The following is a 17,718-nucleotide window of genomic DNA, read 5'->3' on the forward strand; positions in this document are numbered from 1 at the left end:
AGGACGTTACGCCAAGAAGAGAGGAGAGGAGGAGTGCTTGTACCATTTGCATGTGCTTCCTTTTTGCCATCATGAATACCGACGGCGGCGGCTGGAGCACCCAACCAACAACTTCTCTATCCGTAGGAAAACCGGCACTTTTCCCAAACGTCTATATGAGGAATTATGCTTTCATCCTACATATACCCAGAAGTTGAAGAGTACCACCACTACGAGCACCCCCTTCCAGTTGTTGGGGATTTTTTTCTTCTTTTACTAAATGGAAATAAAGCAAGCTTCTTGGCATCTTCCACAATCAACATCATCGAGTCACGGTTGTTGGTGGCTAAGTTACGCAAGGTGGTTGGGTTGGAAACGGAGTTCCGAGAGAAACGGAAAAGGTCGAATGAAAAATAATAATAGACATAATAAAATTTAATAAACCATAATATCATTTATTTTCCCATTTACTCCACACGTTGGATGCAGACTGGGGATTGAAAATGGAAATCAGAGATCAAGTGATGTGAATAGAAGTGGGAGTCACATTCTTCCTGGAATATACTTGAGGGAAAGAGGAGAGTTCAATGCAATGGAGTCTTTGTACAGACATCTCAGTCAAATCAGAAAACGTAGAAAACTATAGAATTTCTGATTTTTTATCACAAAACAAGACCTCTACTTCTACTCACCTGAAGAAGTGAGATTTTCGGTGGAGGTTTTTGAATTATTGAGTACCGTAATCCAGGGTCAAATTGATCACTTTAAAACAACTTTTGCGAATAGCATCAGTAGCAATTCAAATGTTGCCAAAAGAATTTCTGTAAAACCACTACTAAGTGGATCTCCATGGAACCATGTGACTTAATTTTGTTCAACAAATTTAAACTTTAAGTTAAATAATTCCAAAAATCAAAAAATTGAAAATGTCACTTTGGGCAAAGAATAAGAATATCAAGAATACCCACTCCGCTGATGCTCAGGAGGACACTACCGCAGAAAGTTCAACCTTCTTGCGGTAGTGTGCGTTACTAATTGTATGCGAATACCAAAACATACGCACACCACCTTCTCTCATGACAATTCACGAACACAGTTACAGAGAGCTTCCACCTTGATACGCTTAGAGAGCGCCACTCGTCTTGTCGATTGACGTTTACATAGAAAAAGGCAAAAGAGGGCATTCTTTCTTTTTTTATTCTTTGCTTTGGGGCAAAATATACAGTATACAATTAAGCATCGGTTGAAAAGGAAAATTTGCTTCTCCACTTAATTTTGCTCTTCTAAAACCGAATAACGCGTTTAAAATCTTACAACTAGTGAATTTAATGCTATAAATGCAAAATAAAACGCCTTAAACGCCTTAAACGCCTAAAGATATGCAATTTCATTTGAAATAAGTGATATCTATCACAATAAATGACTTTTTCATAATAAAATGAACTTTTTTTAAACTTTTTTATGTTCTTATTAGCTATACAACTTCCCAACCAAGGTTCCACAAAAATGTTAAAACAGAAAATTTACGGGAAGTGCTAGTGGCAATCGATTGTTTAGTAGCAATGATTTCAGTTAAATGAGAAATACTTTGCAAATTCGTAAAAAATAAGTCAAAGCTAACTTTTTTCTAAAAAAAAAGTCTATACTCATTTCTAGACATCTACGAACCTGATGACGTAAAAAGTTTAAGATCATTACGACGCTTAAGAGTTCCTAGTATGGAATTACAATGTAGTACCCGAATGATCAATTTCACCCCGCTGATCAATTTGACCCCGGTTTACGGTATCTAACAGAGAAATTTTTTATATCACTTACTTACTTAGTCCTGGGCACCCACGGTGGTGCAGAGGGCCGAATTGAAAGATCTCCATCCTGGGCGACTGTCAGCCATCGCCTTGACCTGTGGCCAAGTCAAATTTCTGTCGACTTGCTTGATTTCGTTGTTGAGGCTGCGCCGTCATGGGTCTGCCTCTGCTGCGATATCCTGCTGGGTTCCAATCTAACCCGGCGTGAAGTGTGGCCGACCCATCTCCACTTTCGCTCCCGAATTTCTGTCTCTATCGGCTATTCATGACATCGACGATGGAGCTCCACGTTGAAGATCCAATTGTGAGGCCACCATGCACGAATTATATACCGCAGGCATCTAATAATGAAGACCTGCAGCCGTTGAGTGTTCTCCACTGATACACATCAGGTTTCACGTTCGAGTTGAAAATTCGGATTTTAGTGCGTCGACTAATGTGGTTGTTTTCCATACATTTCTTAATCTCGCAAATGCAGCCCTCGCCTTCTTGATCCGTGCACCTAAGTCGATCTTGGTGCCGCCATCGGCCGCCATTTGGAAGCTTTCAATATTCTCCACTGATTGCCCACATTGGCGTATCTAGGATTTTTTCCTAGGGGGTGCCTAGGGGGTAGGGTTACCAGACGTACTCTTTTTAGAGTACATGTACTCTTTTTCGGCAAAAAATTGGGCGTACTATTCTTTTTGGTAGAATGGGCCCAATTGTACTCTTTTTTGCTAAATTACATTTTTCTGATAAAATATACATATTACATATTGATCAAAATAACCTTACAAGTAGTAAAAAAATCAGTATGCTACAAATTAGATGAACCACTTAACGATAGGTCTTATCTGCAGAAGAAAGGCCATGTTTATTTACCCTTTCTTCCATGGAAATCACACTAATTCATTCCGATTATGATTTGCTCCTAGCTGAAAAATGTTGTTGAAACTGTCGTTTATTGATTTGTTTTGCAAAAATGGCTCACTTTGACGTGCAATCGGAAGGGTAAATAATAACGAAAGTAGGGTATGTGTGCCATCAGTAATCTCACGCTCCCATATTCATCCTATTCGAAAACAAGCGATTACGGCACCGTTTGATTCCGTTCTTTTTATTTTCATGGGTGCTCACTTCTAACAAAAAATACAAAAATAAGAAACAAAACAAACAGCGCTTCAATCCTTTGTTTTTCGTAGGATGAAAATGGGAGCCACATGCTTAATAAGGGAACAAATACCCTATTTCGTTTCTGTAATATGTTAGCTTTTGAAAGCAGGCTCAATTTTTTAAACTGTCTTGAACGAAGCAGTGAGTTACATTTTTCATTTAGTTCTTGAAAGAAGTTTGTATTCTGTATTAACGAGAGTTTAGCCCTTCCGAAGAAATAACCCACATTTTGTGAGTTTGTCGGGATTGGGATTCGATCGTAGGTTCTTGGCGTAAGCGTCACGTGTTTTAACCATCACACTAGATCCGTGTAACAAAAAAATAAAAAAAGTCTTACGAAACCTATTGCACGAAATCCATTTAAGGGAGAACAAAAAAATGACAGTTCTCGCTAATTCTTAAGGAAAGGAATTTGAAAACAAATCACTAACACACAAGTATTTGGATTGGTCAATTTGGCATGAATACTGAAAAATGTGAGATTAGAAACTGCTGTAATAACTATTCAGTGATGTATTAAGTAGACACATCTTTAGTTTCTCACTTCGTTAGAAAATTTACCTACCTTTAGGTATTAAGTATGGTTTACAGAATTTAATTATCAAAAACTTCAAGAGTGTCAAACAGTATTTAATCGACAAAAAAAAAAGAAAATCAGTATTTACTCGATACTGTACTCTTTTGTACTCTTTTATCAGAATTCTTGAATGTACTCTTTTCATGTGTGAACAATATGGTAACCCTATAGGGGGTGCCAGTTTCAGTGGCTTCCAGGTTGTTTTATTTTTTTTTTTTTTGTAAAAGGAAATATCGATCCACACTCAATTTCTTAGTATAATGATATACTGCGTCGCGGGAAAAGTTGGTTTAAATTTGGGGAAACGCGCTATATATACATATTCTGAAGAAAAGTTCTTGTACCGACTTTTCGAACCCTCTAAGTAGAATACCCTTTTCGAATGAGTGTAATCAGTTTCGTACCTTTTAATTCCGCCTTAATTGCTTTTCCTTTGACAGATACGCGTATTTTGACTACCACTTGTAATCTTCCTCAGTGTCAGTTATCCACTGGATACACTTATTCGAAGTTGAAGAAAAGTTTATTTTTTGGAAAATCCGAACCGTTGTACTGATTTAACACTTTCCCCGCCATGTGAGGTTTGAAAACTTGATAACTTAATTGCGTATAATAGGTACCGTAAACCGGGGTCAAATTGATCTCCGGGTCGAAATTGATCAGACGATTTTCCGTTAGAAATAACATTCTTCAAATAGTTTCCAAGCAAATATCGTTTAGTATCGGTTCCCAACTGCACGATAGTTGAAAGGAAATCACTTAAAATATGTTAAACCTAACCGAAAAACGTGTGATCAATTTCGACCCGAAGATCAATTTGACCCCGGTTTACGGTACATGAAATTTGTATTTTCAGTTTGGGCTTAACAATCATCGCGACAACCCCTTTGTTTTATGGATTGAAAACAATTTGGTCCGTGAGAATACATTTTCACATACAAAATATGGACTCGATTATCCTGAGTTCCGTTCTGAAGCTCAATCAATCCAGTTGAAACATGGAAATTGGTGCGAGCGAACTTCGATTTTTCTCTTCGGGAGTCTGATGCTCGCACCAAATTCCGATTTCGTCTGGATTGATAATACCGGGGCTACTCAAAATAACAGGGACAGGTAAAATTTACACTTTTCAAAAAATGTTCAACTAGCTGTAACTTTTCGAAAAGGGCAACAAATATTCTCAAATTTTTATTGTAAATTCATCAGCTAGTTGTGTATCAGTGGTCCAATTTTGGAAAAGATCGGGCTATTTTACACGAAGTCAGATAGTTTCTAGAAAATGGTATAATCATCCGATATCCAACTTTGAGCTGCTATATCTCCGAATTCAATGAGCCGAATGTAATGAAATTTTGATCATTTATGATGATTATAATGAACTTTGAATATTTTATGCCCTTTTCGAAAAGTTACAGCTGGTTGATCATTTTTTGAAAAGTGAAAATTTAACCTGTCCCAGTTATTTTGAGTATCCCCTGTATATCTGGCTGTATAAAGCTGAAATTTTGACTTTATTTCTCTCAGTAATTCCTTTGGATTTGGCAAATTTCTTCGGTATCATCTTTGGATCCCCTTCGGCAATTTATTTATGAATTAATTAGGTAATAGGTGTGTTTGGACTTTCATACTAAACACCTTTTACGCATCCTATGAAAATGTGTTTGGGAAATGTCTTCGGCAATTCAATCAGGAGTTTATTTGGCTTTTTATTTTTTTAGCAAATCCTTTGAAATGTTTTCTCGAAATTTCCTTCGCCATTTTTTATAGTATTTCAAGCATTGTTTTGGTAAAATCAGGAATACTATTGATACTATTACTTTTTAAAATTCTCCAATTACTCTTCCGGCAAATTGCTTTGGGGATTCTTTTAGTGAAGCCTTTGGTAATTCATTCGACAATTATTTGGTAGTTTCATCAGCAATTCTTTAGAAAATTTTGGAAACTTCGATTAGTACTTTGGGAACTTCGGTAATTTCTTTGGAAATTGATTTGACAAATTTCTTAAAGATTTCCTTTGGGAATTTATTTGAAAAAAAAAATGACGGTGCATTAAAAATTCTGTCACGATGATTCTACGGCAATTACTTCGGAATTCTTTATAAATTTTCTTAAGAAATACCTTTGATGATTTCGGAATTTTATTTAGAATTTCTTTGAATTTTTATGTGAATGTTTGTGGACATTTTTGTAGAATTTATTTCGGCAATTTGTTTTGAGTTTGGATTTGCCCAATTTCTTCAAAAAGCCTTAATGTTTTTTTTCAGGAATTCCCCTGGTAATTCTAATATGAATTCTTCGGTAACTACATTGAAAGTTCTAAGCTAATTTGAATGGTAATTTTTCCGGCAATTTCTTTGGGAATTTGTCAGAAAGTGTCTCGTGAATTTCATGGAATTTTCTTTGAGCATGTCGAGTTGAGGATTTGTGAATTTGCAGTTCTGCAATTTTCGGAAGCAATAAATATAAATACAATTAAATCATAAAGAATTACAAAATAAATTACGATAAAATTGCCTGAAAAAAATGCAAAATGGCTGAGAAATAAATTATTAAAATAATTTCAGAGAAATAACCATTAAAAATATATAAAAAACAACAAAGATATTGCTGATTGAATTCTAATGAAAGTATCGCAGAAATTTTCAACAAAAAAAAATAAAAAAACAATTATGCCGAAGGAACCATACAAAGAAATGGTTATACTGCGGTCTGGCGAATACGGAGTCGTGGGTTCGAATCCCACCAGATTTTTTTTCACAAATTCGCATCTCATTTTATTAATTAGCAACATTTTGTGCCTTCTAATTAATTACAAGTTTTCCCCGTACATTCCTATAGGATTTCAGGATAGCCAGGTGAAATCCCTACAGTCAAGAGGAGTTCCTGGAGGAATCCAATGAGAAATATTTGGAGAAAACCCGAGAAAAAAAACCTTTAGGATTTTCAGGAGGAAACACCGAAGGTTCTTCTGCAAGGCTCCTAGGAAGATTTTGTAACCAGTGGTGTGTTGAAGTGTCCAAGATTTGTGAGATTATCGTGATTTTGTTTATTGTTGTGTTGTAATCTTGTACCAAGGAAGTCCTTAAATGTCTGAACTTGTACACTACCCAACACCCACTGTGATGTAACGCAGCTAAGAGTTCCGCTACTCACCACCAGACGTCGCAGAAGGACATGTTGGGCGGCCATAGTGGGTGGTGTAAAAGGGGCCATGATGGGGCGAAAATGATGGGCGGATTACAGCACGGTCGAAGGCTTGGAGAATGAACAGCCATCGCTAACCCAGGCAATTACGTTGCATATCTCGAGAAAGCAAGACGTGAGCTCACCAAGCAAAAGCTAAGTTTTGAAACTATTCTGGAAGTAAAAGTGACTTTGTCATATAATTCGAGCAAAAGTGCGAAGTGGAAGAAGCAATTAAGGAATATCATCCAGGTAATCCAAAGCCAATCCTTATTCTGAACACCACCATCATTAACCGTCAAAAACCTCCCCAATAGGACCCCTGTGCTATAGTTTTAAATAGCCTGTGCAGCTAGTACATACCTGTGCCTAGTACTTACCTGGCCGGAGAACTGCCGAAAGTACGCCTTAACGCTGTGCGAACCAACCAAGGTCCGGAGTTTGGCCCAACCGTCAAGAACGCCACTCCGTCGACCGGATAGACCGCCGTTGGCCAGTTAGACGCCGGATAATAGGGGCGCGGCCATTTTGGAAGCGTGTCCTGGAGTTAACGCGACGCGACTAGACCCGCGACTCGGACATCGAACGGCCGCCCAACCCAACAGAAGGCGACAACGTAGAAGAAAGACACCGAAAGGAAGGACGAAGGAGAAGGTGAAGTAGCGGAGCGAGAAGAAGGGGCCCCGCCGACTGCATAGAAGAAGAAGAAGTGAGGTAGGAGTTAGGCAATTAAGAAAGTGGGAGAATCAATAAAGGTACCTGTAGTGCGAAAGTTGAATAAAGTGGGTTTGTGTTAAACGTAAAGTGTTTAAGTGTTTCCTTGGCCGCGATAGTCAAGCGCGTACGCCGACCCTGAGGCAGTTGAAGGAGGGGGGTCTCACCAGTGCTGGGCAGGGATCGCCCACTAGTTACAATTTCCTTGAATAATCCCAGCAAGTATTTGGAGGTATCCATGGAGAAATTCTCGGAAGAATCCCTAGAAGAATTCCGGGAAGTATTATAGTAAGAATTTCTGGAGGAGTTCTAGGAGGAATTGCTGGAAGAACCACGGCAGGAATAGCTTGAGATATCCAGCTAGATGAAATTCCTGAAGGAAGGCCAAGATGAGTATCTGGAGGAATTCCATGTGAAATTTATGGGAGAATCCTTGGATAAAATTTCAAGGATAAAAAAACCTGGAGGAATCACCGGAAAGCTTCTGAAGAAATCACACGAAAAATCTCAGGAGGTATTCTTAGAAGGATTATGGAATGTATCTTTGAAGAAATCTCAGCAGAAACCCTTGGAGGAATTGCTGGAGGAAACTATACAGGAATTTTTAGAGAAACCCCATCAGGAATGCCTAGGGGAATCAAAAGAAAAAAAGAATCCTTGGAATACCTTGAGTAGTCCCTGCATGAACCGGTTGAGATATTCTGGAAGAATCTATAGAGAAGGCCCTGCAGGAATCGCAGGAGGAATTTCTGTAGGATTCTCAGAAAGATTTCCCGGAAGAATTCCATTCGTATAGGAATCACTAGAAGAATTTCTGGACGTATCATTGTGAGAATTTCTGGAGGAATTGCTGGAAAAATCGTAGGAGGAGTTTAAAGTATTCTTGGAGGAAGACCAAAAGTAATTTCTGCAGGAAATTCCTGGAGGAATCCTTGGATAAAATCTCTGGAGGAATTCCTGGATGAGTCCTTGGCGAAATCCCTGGTAGAACAACCAAAGGAATTTCTGCAAGAATTCCACGGGAGATAGCCTGGAAAGATCCCAGCAAAAATCCAGGAGAAAGCTCTAGAAGAATACATAGCATAATTTTTGAAGTTCCACAGTTAGAATTTCTGGAGGAAGAATAGCTGGAAGAACCACATGAATAGCTTGAGGCATCCCAGCTGGAATATCTGGAGGAATTCCTAGTAACAAGAATGCCGAAGGTTTCCTAAAAGAAGTTCCTCTAACAAATCGTCAAGGAATACCTACAGTTCTCCTTGAAAGGATCTGCAGATGTATACTGGAGGAATCCCTGATGGGATTGCAGGAGGAATTTCTGGAGAAATCTCAGGTAGATTTCCTGAGAGTATTGCAGCAAGTAAGTATGCCACGAGAAATCCCTAAAAGTCCTAATGGGAAATGCTTGAAGAATTCCAGCTGGAATTTATGGAGGAAGGTCAATAGAAGTTCTTGGAGAAATACCCTGTGGAATTTCTGGAAGAACCTCTGGATGAAGTCCAGGATAAACCCTTGAAGAAATCTCTGGAAGAATCACCGAAAGTATTTTTAGAAAGATCCTAGGGAGATTTTCCAGAAGAACTTCTCTAGTAGAATTCCTGAAGGTACCACAGTGAGAATTTTTGGAGGAGTTCGAAGAGAAATTGCTGGAAGAATCGCAGCAGGAGTTGCTTGAGGAATTTTAGCCACAATTCCTGGAGAATGCCAAGAGAAATTTCTGAAAGAATCTCTGAACAAAATCTCTAAAGGAATTCCTGGAAGAATCACCGTAGAAACTTCTGAAAGGATCCCATGAAGATTGTCTTGAATAATCCCACCAGGAACTCCTGAAGGAATTCCGAAAGTTTTTTTTTAGAGGATTCCCTAGAAGAATTTCGAGAGCTATCATTGTAAGAGTTTCCAAAGAAATCCTAAGAGAAATTGCTGGATCAATCTCTGCAGAAATGTCTAGTATGTACAACCCCATCAAGACTGCCTGGGGAATCCAAACGGAAGTTTATTAAAGAAATATCGGAAAGAATCCATAAAGGAAGCCTAAAGAAATCACTGTTTAAATATATAGAGGTGTTTCTGGTCATGGAGAAGTATGTTGATTGTTCTTACCAATATCCAAAACGCCAAATGGTCAACAGGTATATCAGTTATTCCGAGTGTGCTTAAGTTTTGATTGAATGTGCCATTAATACATATTGTACTTATTGTGTGAAGTTTAAAATTTTAGGTGATTGTCAAGTGTCAAGGAAAAATTCTAGGGGGTGTCAAATTTGTTCTAGGGGGTGCCAGGCACCCCTGGGACCCCGCTAGCTACGCCAGTGATTGCCCAGCAACCGTAAAGCTGGAAGGGTTGACCGTGTTTTCATTCAACGACTTGGTCTTGTTGACGTTGATTGTAAGATCTGCCGCTGAGGAGCGATTGGAGAGATCATCGAGCTTGCTCTGCATATCAGAGCACCGTTGAGCTAAACGGCTTAACGGCTTTTCGGGTCCGTATGAAGTTGATCATCAATATTAACTTCTTTTCTTGATCACCCTAGATAACTGTGTAGTGTCGGTAGCGGTTGTTACAATTGGCTAAGAATAACACTACGGACCGCCTGATCCAGTAGTAAGAGTCCATTAAACAGGTGACCCCTAATTCATGGTGTGATGCGGCTTTATGCTTACCGTGCCTAGGAATGAATGGTTAGGAGGGTCTAATAAAATCCTAACCGCTTAACGGAGCCTGTGGAGTACTTGCACGCCCTCCACAGTATTTTGCCCTTACTGCACCTACCGGAGCAATGGTGCATTTGACCTTGTGTTTCTCCGAGATAATCAGCTATCCTTCTTAAACCTCAATTGCGAGGCTTAATAAGGGTAGGATTATTAGTATGTTGTTATTAGCTATATATTAGCTATATGTAGTATTAGCTATATGGCTCTTCGCATTATGCGTTTTACACAGTGTCCTCTGTGTATCTTCGACTCTGGCGAATTGGTTTTTATCGTTGCTGATATTTTCTTGTGTTGTGATTGTTTGAGTTTGATCATGCCTAGTTTGGGTAGTGCCTATGGTTATGACAGCTCAAATCAATATTCAGCATAAAACAACAGCTTTAGTCCAAGAACCTTACTCATGAGGATGATTTCTATCTAGGTGTCGTAGCTTTAATTAACATCTTTATGGTTTCGCATCATGCGTTTTACCTGATGTTTGCTACTTCCAATAAAAATGAAATGGCAATCCCGCGTGTCATGCCTCGAGCGGCAATTAATTTCCACTGACTTTATAGACACCGATTGAATGTGCTTTAAATCGCTTTGCTCCTTTTCAATCTCTATTTAATGTGAATACTCGAGTTCATTTCGGAAGTGGATAATACATCTATGAAGATCAGACCTATCAATTTGACCGCTTTCTTCTGAAATGATTATAACGCTTTGTTGAGCATCACATCCGTGATGTTTTTCTAGCAAACATGCCTTTCCATAGGAACCAACATATTTACTAAAATAGAAAGTCCACCGTTATTCGTTTACACAATGTTGCTTACGATATCAAGAAAGCATTCCCTCAAAAGCAATTTTGTTTGGGTGTTTTCTTGGATTGTCAGGGTACTTTTGAACACGTACTTTTTGAAATGATTTCCATCTGGATTTACCAAATGCTCAAAATTCCACATCTCTTCTCGGCATCACGTCAAACAGCGATTAGGAAATTGAGTGTTAGGGGCTGTTCATAAACCACGTAGACCAAAATTTGGCCATCTCAGACCCCCCCCCCCCTCCCCTCTCGTAGACTTTTGTCCATACAAAAGTTTTGAAATTTGTATGAAGCGTAGACTTTGGTCAGACCCCCCCTCCCCCCAAAAAGTCTACGTGGTTTATGAACGGCCCCTTAGTGGATGCTCTCATGTGGGAGTCTTGTTGCCACTTTTAAGGAATTTCGTAGCAAAAGCGCAATGGAGATAACTCGATGTGGTTTTTCTATTTATGATTTTGCCCACGACAAGCCTCAACTGGCTGCTCCATTTGTATATCTTAACTGAGATTCCGACTATGGAACTTCGTAGAATTTGACATATAATTATGCAGTTTTTACGCAACTGCGTACTCGGCACACACTTGATTAAGTTAAACTGACATAAGAAGCCTGATTCATCAGGATGTTGTTTTGATCTGAACCCGTTGTGGTAAGTATCTAAACGCTTGCTTTACGCTTTATGCGTTTTTACTGTGCCCTTTTCAGGGCGCTGTTTGAACCCGTTGTGGTACGCTTATACGATTATGTCGATCCTATTCCCTTACCTCCCTTTCACCTATCCCATCCCTTATTCCCCCCTTCCGTCTCCCTCAGGTTAATGATGAATAGGCTCGTATTCATGGCGATGGCACAAATTTCCCAAATGGAGAACGTGCCTCTTGAGCCGACCCACTGATACCTGATACCGTTGAGCTAATCAGCCAGATTGGTGCTCCATGGTTATGGGCTGCCACAGCAACCCACGATTTGGGTCACGGTCAATCGCACCTACCAGGGTCTTGTTGATTACGATGAGGAACAGTAGCGGTGATAGTATACATCCTTGCCTCACTCCAGCAACGACCCAGATGGGATCGGACAAGACAACATTTTCCCAGTACTCTGCACGAAAATGCCCTGTACTGTGCTTCAATGAGGCCGATGATTTTCTATGGGAGACCCTTGCGCCTGAGGGCTTCCCCCATGTTGTCGTGATTGCGATGGTCGAAAACGTTTTCGTAATCAATGAACACCAGGTAGAGAGATTCTTGGAATTCATTGATTTGCTCCAAGATGAAACGGAGCGTGACAATATGGTCCACACAGGATCGTCCGGCACGGAAAATGGTTTCCAAAGTGCTCGAACCAGCGTTTCAACTGGTCAGCCGGGTTGGTCAGTAACTGTCCAGACGTGTCTTTCACGGGCATCGTAGCATTCGTCTTGGTCCCACTAAGGCGTCGTGAGACATCGTAGAGGAGACGAATGTCGCCTGTGTTTGCGGCTTTCTCGCCATCGTCGGTTAGGGAGTCCGCCCACGCTCTTTTGTCCCGTCTACATGAGCGTTTCACTTCCTTCTCGAGAGCCGAATAGCGCTGACGGGCTACGGCTTTGGCTCCTCGTGTTTTCGCTCGCTCTATCGCGGCTTTGGCGTTCCTTCGCTCCTCTATATTCCTCCAGGTATCATCTGTGATCCACTGCTTTCTTCGGGTGCGTAGCTCACCCAAATTATTCTCGCCGGTGGCGATGAAGGCGTTCTTGATGGCGCTCCATTGATCTTCTGAGTAATTCTCGCTGAAACCAGGCCGCCATTTACATAAAGTCTGGGATTTCAAATTTTTCTTGCTTATTCGCTAGAATATGATAAAACAGGATGCAAACCACTTTGGTTGGGTTAAATTGATGGACCCCTCGCTTGGCAAGAGGCTGATAAGGCAAAATTTCATGTTGTAACATATACAAAACTTCACGTTTCTATCAAGGAAAAGTATAGATCTTTCATTCGAAGTTAAAAAATTTTTGGTAACCATCTTGGATTTGGTCGCCATTTTGAATTATATCATTAAATCGTGATTTTCGCTGTGTTCGCATTCTGATAAAATTATTTGATTTGCTTTAAATGCACTAGTTCATTGCGTATTGCATATAGTTTGCCATTCGCGAAGCAACCAAATTGACAGGATTTTTTTACTACTCCTATTGAGAGATATTCTGTAAATATAACAAATTCAATTACATAGAATTCCCAAGACTTTCGGAAACACAAATATGGAGTTGATTGCTCTTTTATCTCAAAGAATAATGTGTAAGAATATCCATTAATGCTATTTAGCTCAATTTGGCAACGGTCTGGGAAAACTCTTTCGTCGTCAGACAGTTGGAGTATCATCAGAAGATCCGGAACATCAATAGATCCTTCACAGTTCCCATACTTTACACTAATAACCCATCATCATTGCCATCATCAGACTCTTGGCACATCATCCAGCCCCAATTGACCGACTAACCGATGGCGATGATGATGGAAATGAAAACGAACATTAATTGTAATGGTCCTGGCTGTCATCTGACTAGACTTGTTGCTAGACCGAACCACTGTCCATCCGGGAACAAACGAACAAGTATCGGCAATGGTACAAAATCAAACATCGATAAACATCATCGTCGGACAGTAGTCGAACGGACGGACTCATCTTGCTCCATGAAGTTCGGACTTCCCCACGGTTACCTAGCACACACGGGATGTATGCTATTTAGATAGGCAAAAAAGTCATGCATCATCGAGCTGGGTTGGAAAAAATCAGAATTGCAGCACTCCTGGAAAAGGCAACCCTCGTCACGTCCTGGCGGCGTAGAAGCGAGTAAATCTGTATAATTAGGATAATTTTTCATCATAATCAACATCATCGGACACCGGACTATGCGGCTAGTGGCCAGTCTGCGGAGCGGAAGTCTATGTTTGTACTTAGGTGCGTTTATACTCTGTGAAGGGTGCGGCTGGTTGTAACATATGGCAAATTGTGAACTGAAGTGTGCACTGACTGTATATAGAACTGGACCGGAGGCAGGATGAGCGCTAGACCGGAATGAAAGGATTGTAAAATCTCAAGTATCAGAGCACGCGATGTATTGGTGGGGTAAGTGAGAGTAATGTGAACTTTAAAGGTGATGGAGCAGACTTGAATAAAATCTTTAACCATAAGACTAAAGGGTTGAACTCTGGATTTTGCAAAATTCTTCAGGTATGTTGACCAACCTGGGAGTATCAGATCCACTGAAAAAAATGTCACAATTTATCTAATTAACCAATACTCTTTCAGAATGATTGACATAACATTAGTAGATCTTCAGTTCACAAATTCAGAGTATTGTAAGATACTTCGTCGCGTCTACAATATATCGGCAGGACAGGACATCCAGCCATGTGAAATGTCAATATTTTCATAAAATAAATTGCACTTACTCCTTATCGAGAGTAATGTGCTACCACTTACCACTCTGTTTCATCAACCTATTGTGATCTAAAAAATGGTCACAGAAAAACTTATCCGTCGATATCTATTCTCGCCGGCGGGCGCGATATAGGGAAGTGGAACCATCACGGCAGAGCTCCTATTTTGGGCACTTTTCTGCTATAACCCAGCCAATTTTGAACCAATTGATACAATTTTTGGAACGCGGTGAGTCGAGTACAAAATTTCAAGTCAATTGGTTTGGACGACTCACGAACTCACACCCATTTTTACCTTAGGTCGTTTTCAGCAGTGGTCCATTTTTTTGTCCAAATTTATAACAAAAACTTGGAACGCCAAATATACACCAAATCTCGCCCGCTTCCACCAGTATTTGTTTAAAATTGTGAAACGCGAATTAAACGTCAACTTGTTACTGTTTAGAGAGTAGAAATAGTTATCCTTCAAGGTGAAGCTTATTCCCGGAGATATGGAATTCCTCCAGAACTCCACCTGGAGTTTTTTAGACGTGTCATTAGGGCTTCCTCCAGGAGTTCCACCTGGGATTAATCCGAAAGTTCAAATTGACACTCTTTCGAGAGTTTATTTGAGATTTCTTCAGGAGTTCCATTTGGAATTACTGCAGGGATCTCACCGAGCATTCTTCCAGGAGGCCGACTTGAAAATCTTGCAGGAGTTCAACCTGGAATTTCCATTTAGGATTTTTACAGGTGTTTCACCTATGGTAGGAGGAGATTCAGAGATTTCTCCTGGAATTCTTTCAGGGATTCCTCCAGGAATTCCTCCAAGAATTCCTCCAGGAATTTTTCAGAAATTTATCTAATGATAGGATAAAAAAGTCCTCAAGAGACTCCTTCAAGAATACCTCCAGCGGTACCTCCAGGTATGAACAATTTCCAGGAAGAGTTTCTGGAGGAATCCCTGGAGCAATCCTTGAATGACTTCTTGCAGGAATCCCTCGAGGAACTCCCAGAGAAGTCCCCTGAGGAATCCCTGGATTTGTTCAACATGACGTTTAAGGAAAGACGTAATCAACAATAGTACTCGATTCGTAGCTGCCGCTCTTCATCTTCGGTCATGCTGAATGCTCACCAGATGACGCTCCACCTGGTCTGCCCATTGTACAGTATGACCCATAAAAAATGCGACACTCCAATTTTTTGCGATCTTTGGTGATTTTTAATGGAATAATTCTAATAAATTCAACTTTTTTGGATTAGGATACAATAAGGAGGTCATTGTCATACAGGATCCCTAAAATTTTTGTCAAAATATTCATTGGTTACGTATATGGGGTACCTTATAATTGTTAACAATTTCTAAAAAAAATCAAGTTTTCCTCTAATTTTTAGAGCAAAATGAATTAAGATAAAAACTTTTAAACACATGTAAACCATGAAGAAATATGTACTCTTAAATACGCCCACGTTTGGAAAATATTTTTAAACAAATTTCGAATGTTTAGGAACCCAAAACTAAAAAAAGGTGCTATATATTAAAACCGTATTTAAGATAAATTAATAAAAAACTTAACACTGTTCGAACATTTTTCAAAACAATTTTTTGACGATGAAGGCTAATAAACCTACCTTTATAATAGGTACAAATACCAAGTACTTAAAAACAATTTCATGCTTAAAACATAATATTTTCTAAAAATTATCATTTGTCAAGTAATTCTATTTTCAGCAAATGTCTCATAATTTATAATACAATATTTTTTTCGTTCTTGTCCGACGAACCGACGAACTCCTGAAGACCTTGTCCAGCCATGATAGTACTATTTTGAAAATAAAATTTGATTGAATGTGACGGAAAGCAATTGAAAGAAAATTATATCCTTAAAAAACGGCCTCTGGCGCGTGGACGATTTCGACATCCATATGTTTAACGTTATATTTCCAACGGTACGTGAATGAAATCAGTCTATGTTCCTATGCCATTATCAGATTAGTGGCTCTACTATACTATCCAATAGATACATGCAAGGTTAATCGGTTCGAAGTAGGGGAACGATGGCTTTGAAAACTGCCGCATTTTTTATGGGTCATACTGTACTTTCTGTGCCAACGCCCAACTGTATCGGTAGCGAACACCATTTCGTGCAGAAGTATCTGAAAGAATTTTTGAAAAGTCCCTCAGGAATTCCATCTAGGAATCCTCTCAGATCCCTTTCTGGGATTTCTCAAAGAACCTCTTCTGGGATCTCTGCTTCAATTACTTCTGGGAAGTCTTCAGGAATTGCTTCAGTAATTCCTCCTGGAATTCCTCCAGAAATTCTTTTTCTGGTATTTCTCCTGGAATGAATGCCTTTTCATTGATTCTTGCAGGAATTCCTTCTGGGATTTCTCCCAGATTTTTTTCTTGAATTATCCAGAAATTTCTTCTCCTAAAATAAGTCATAATTGTTTTTTTTTTCGTTTTTTTATTGTATTATTGTACAAAACAAAAAATAGAGGAATCGGCACCGTAAAGTGTTACACACGCCTGAGCCTTAGCAATTATATAAACGAATAAGAAAAAAACTTTTGGAGTAATTACCGAGGGCATTCCTAAAGAAATCGCTAGTGAAATTACTAGAGGAATGTTCAAGAAACTCCTGGAAGAATCCCCGGAAGAACTCTTGGAGCAAGTCTTAGAGAAATTCCTGGAGGAAACTCCTGATATTCTCAGTGCCACTTCTAGAAAAATTTCTAGAGCAACTCGTAGAAGAATTCTCGGTTGAACTCCGAAACGAATTTCTGGAAGAACTTCTTAAGGAATTCCCTGAGGAACTCCTTGAGAAATACCTGGAAAACTCCTAGAGAAATATTTCAGTATACTTCTGGAAGAATTCTCGGATGAATTCCTAGGGATCTCCTGGAAGAACTCGTTGGAGGTATTCCCAGAGGAGCAGAATACCCGGAGGTACTCCTCGTGGAATTTCTGAAGCAATTCTTAGACGAATTCCCGGAGGTATTCCTAGATGAGTTCCCGAAGGAATTTCTAGAGAAATTCCCTAATAAATTCGTAAAGGAACTTGTAAAGGAATTCCCGGTTGAACTGCTGAACGAATTTCCTAAAGAACTTATAAAAGAATTCCCTGAGGAACTCGTTGACAAATTCTTGGGAAACTCATAGAGCAATGTTTGGGGAAACTCCAGGAAAAATTCTCGGAAGAAATCTTAGAGGAACTCCTGGAGAAGCTCATAGAAGGAATACCTAAAGGAAGCACTCCTAGGGGGCCATCCATTAAGTACGTCACGGTCCTAGGGGGGAGGGGGGTTTGTGAAAGTGTGACAAGCAATGAATTAAGTATAGGAAAAACCCGTACGAAAGGGGGTGGGGGG

The sequence above is a fragment of the Aedes albopictus genome, chromosome 3 (genome assembly GCF_035046485.1).
Source record: "Aedes albopictus strain Foshan chromosome 3, AalbF5, whole genome shotgun sequence".
NCBI lineage: Eukaryota > Metazoa > Arthropoda > Insecta > Diptera > Culicidae > Aedes > Aedes albopictus.